A 4273-nucleotide genomic window follows, 5' to 3' on the forward strand; every position below is an offset into this window, starting at 1 on the left:
TCTTTAGTCTTGTTTTTTCTTGGAAGATTTCCTACCCACCTGCTTTTTGTTTTCCAAAGAGTTAACTTTTTATTATTATTTTATTAAAATGTTTATTGAAGAAAATTTGATATATTGGTATATTATTTTAAAATCACATTTCAAGAAATTCAGAAGAATGTAAGCATCTGTGAACAGAGGCTTTTTCCTACCCACCTGCTTTTTGTTTTCCAAAGAGTTAACTTTTTATTATTATTTTATTAAAATGTTTATTGAAGAAAATTTGATATATTGGTATATTATTTTAAAATCACATTTCAAGAAATTCAGAAGAATGTAAGCATCTGTGAACAGAGGCTTTTTCCTACCCACCTGCTTTTGAAATTAAAACAAAGTATGACATGAACTCAGTAATTTCAGCCTCTGAACCTCAATTTTCCCATTTGCAAAGACAACTGTCCCAGTGGTTGGGTAGGAACTGGTTGAAGGACAGGGGCTCTGGCTGCTGAGAGAGAAGTACAAGGAGGGAGCCCAGAATTCAGGCAAGAAACCTCTGGCTTGCTCAGACACCCCTTGTGGGTTTCTGTTGTTCTTCAATTCTCTGAACCCTTCTCACTATCCCCCTGTCGTGGGGGCTGGAAAAGGCAGTTATTTGCATTTAGTGTAAAATTACTTCTTTTAGGAATTTTTCCATAGTATAAAATTTTTCCTGACTTTACTCAATATTCATTACTGACCCCTTGTGCCAGGACCTGGGCTAGCCATCAGTAATCAAAAATAAAAGGATACCATCCCTGTTCTCAGTCTCCCCTAGTTTTCAGCCATGTGGGAACAGAGAGGAGAAATTACACTTTTGGGGGTAGAGGGGTGCAGCTGGACATTGCTTCTCAGGAAGCCAAGTTTGAGGCAAAGTTCCCAGTCCTATTTCTTTGCTGACTTTATAATCATCCCTCCTCTTGTTACGCTAGTCTTAAGGTTGTTAAAGAACCTTCAGAACCAGGATCTCACTTAACATTAGGAGAGCCTGGAAGGTGTCTTCAGTTTGACCATGAGAAAACAGAGCCTCTGAGAGATTAACAACCCAGGTGCTAGGGAAGGCCAGGGAGCTGGGGAAGGGAACAAGAATGTGAGAACTCAGAGAACTCAGAGGTGATATGGAGCCTGGCACTGGGGTGTGTGTGTCACTGATGAGGTGCTAGAGGCTGGGCCAATTAGGTCACAGTTGGGGGAGACAAAGTTCCCACCCTCCAAGCAGTCTCAGGGTTGCATAGCTAGAACTCTTTGTCTCTCCAGCCAGAATGCTAGTTTCTCAATCCATTTGCATCAGTGCTCATTACAATGTGGGCTGCATAGGAAGTCTGCATTTATATGATCTCCCATCTCCTTTGGGGTCTGAGGTTATAATTTTGAAAGATTTAAAAAGAAACACTCATGATGAATTTAAGCAAAATAGAAAAAAAGAATGCTTTTGCTCAGCACTGAGTACTTTGTGCTCAACATAGATCTCAATTGTTTTTTTTAAATAGAAAAAAGACTCCTGGGTAATATTAATAGTCTTGCTCCCTAGATGGTAGGGTTGTTTTCTGAACTATTTTATAGTTTTGAACTATTTAGTAATGAGCAATTATTGCTATTATCATCAGAAAAGTAATATATGTTATTTTTCAAAGAATCATCAACTTCATGTCACTTGTCATCTCTTTGGGCCTCAGCTTTCTCACCTATAAAATGGAGAGATGAACTATAAGATCTGAGTCCCTTTCTCTTTGAAAAATTCAAATTAATTTACAGGGGTAGCTGTGCTTAGAAAACTGACCAGGCTTTGGGTTCCTCTTAGAACTAGTAAGGCTGAAGCAAGGAGAGGATGTGGAATGATGATAGCAGGAAAGAGAGGAGGGAGCAGAGAGGGACAAGGTTGGCCAGCCTAGAGACAAGCTTGATTGGGAAGATCTAGGGAACTGGGGAGGTATGGAGTGGAGGAGACAATGTTAGATTTAGGTCTGTGAATGAATTGGAATCACTGAAGGCTGGAAGCACCTTAAAAACTTCGTGAAGTGAAGCACACATCATTGATTGGCAATACCCAATTCCTATAACAGGTTTCAAGGAGCTCTGGTGGTACAGTGCCTAACACATTCAACTGCTAACCAGGTGGGCAGTTCAAACCCACTAGCTGCTCCACAGAAGATGGGGCAAACTGTAAAGATTTACCGCCTTGGAAACCCAACAGGGGTTGCTGAGTTGGAATCTACTCAATGGCAGTCTACAGCAGACTTCACATTGGGTCTCAGTCAAGTGTTGACAAAGGCAGTTGGGGAAAACTAGGGATGCTCCCGGTACTGGCACACAACAGTTGTTGCCCAATAAATATTAATGAATATGCATTGGGAAATGTATCTCTAGGCCTTGATTTCCTCAATTGTGAAATGGCAGTTTAGGATGGAGATGATAAGTTATTGTGGAGCTCTGTGGCACTATGGTTAAAACATCAGACTGCTAACCAAGAGATCGGCAGTTCAGACCCACCAGCCACTCTGTGGGAGGATGTGGCAATCTGCTTCCTTAAAGATTTATAGCCTTGGAAACCCTATGGGGCAGCTCTACTCTGTCCCATAGGGTCACTGAGTCGGAATAGACTCCATTGCAGTGGGTTTGGTTTCGGGTAAAGCCACAGCAAGATGTACAGCCACACTCATTTAGAAAATCCTATTTACCACATTGAAGTTCTGGTGGTACAGTGCCTAAGGTATTTGACTGCTAGCCAGAAGGCTGGAGGTTCAAACCCACCAGCCACTCCAGGTAAGGAAGACTGGTCAATCTACTTCCCTAAGGATTTACCGCCTCGGAAACCCAATGGGGGTCACTATGAGTCGGAATCAACTTGATGACAGTGGGTTTGGTTTTTTGGTTTATTTACCACATGGAGGCTGAAGAAGCTGAGTCACTGGTTTGGGACTGCAAACCCAGCTCTTCTCATTCTAAGCCTTTGAGCATCATCTCCAACCTAAAAACCCATGTGGGTAAAGTCAGGACTGAAAGTAGGCACCGGACCTCAGGTCACACCTGGCGATGTCTGGCCAGGACGGAGATCCCACAGGCCTCCCTCCACCTCTCGCCAGTGGCATCCTAAGGCCTCATGGCATCTCTGGTCCAGGCCTCCCTCCACCTCTCGCCAGTGGCATCCTAAGGCCTCATGGCATCTCTGGTGGGGATCTCCCAGGCTGCTCCAGACTGCCAAGCGGAGGGGAAAGGGGTCCAGTCCTGGAGCAACTTAGCGTGACTTGAGCTGGGCGTCAGTTTCTAGTAAGGTGGCGGCAAGTGCAGGCCTTAGTCTGCACGGGTTTCAAAAGCTGGAGAAAACCCGCTGGGATGGCCGTGCGCAGGTGACCGGGTGTGTGCGCGCGTGTAGGGGGTAGAGATGGGAGTCGCAACGGCCCCGCCCAAAACTGCAAGTCCCCTCCTTGGCATCGAGCTCTGAAAACACCATAAAAAAGAAAAAAAAAAAAAAAACCACCTCTGAATAGGAGGCGGAGAAAAGGTGTGTAGGGGGTCTGTGACTGAAGGAGTGAGGACCTAAAAGCTGGGGGAGGGGTGACAGCAATAACGGAACCTTCTCGGCCTTTCGAGGCATCCTCTCCCAGGGCTAACCATTTAAGTCCCAGTGACTCGTTTCCCGCCCTGAGTCCCATCCTGTGACTGGGAGCGGGAAGGGAGTTTGAGATCCTAAGTCCCACCCTCTGGGACGTAGGCCCGAGAGGGGAAGTGATTTCCTCAAGGTCACGCAGCAAAATAGCGCCGAACCAGGGCCAGATCTCAGGTGTCTAGCTCACTTACCGTCATCTCCAAAACCTGGTCCCCCGCAGCCCTGCGCTCTGGAGAGGGAGGAGAGCGCGTACGAGGACTGGGCGACCAGATGTGGAGATGAAAAGGATGCGCCCGGTACCTCACAGTCCCAGCCCGAGATACAAAGAGAGCCCCCTTCCGGAAGCTGAAGACCCAGGAGACCAGCCACGGGCGCCCGTCGCGCGGGGGTATCGGAATGCCAAGGGACGAAGGGGAGCCGGGCGCCGGCCACCCGGCTCCACTTCCCGCGGGCTAAGACAGCGCGAAGCGCGCGGCCCCTTTAAGAAAGTTCTCAGGGCCAACCCATCAAAGTTTAAAAAGTCGTCGCGAAGAAGGGAGCAGGGGAAGAGAAGATAGGCAAAGGGAGGACCGCAGAAAAACTTCGCCGGAGGCCGGCGCGCAGCGGCCCGGGCCGGGGCGAGCCCGCAGTGGGCGGCAGGGATTGGCTGCG

This window comes from Orycteropus afer, unplaced genomic scaffold (genome assembly GCF_000298275.1).
Source record: "Orycteropus afer afer isolate SDZICR_OR568_19922 unplaced genomic scaffold, OryAfe1.0 scaffold00015, whole genome shotgun sequence".
Classification (NCBI taxonomy): domain Eukaryota; kingdom Metazoa; phylum Chordata; class Mammalia; order Tubulidentata; family Orycteropodidae; genus Orycteropus; species Orycteropus afer.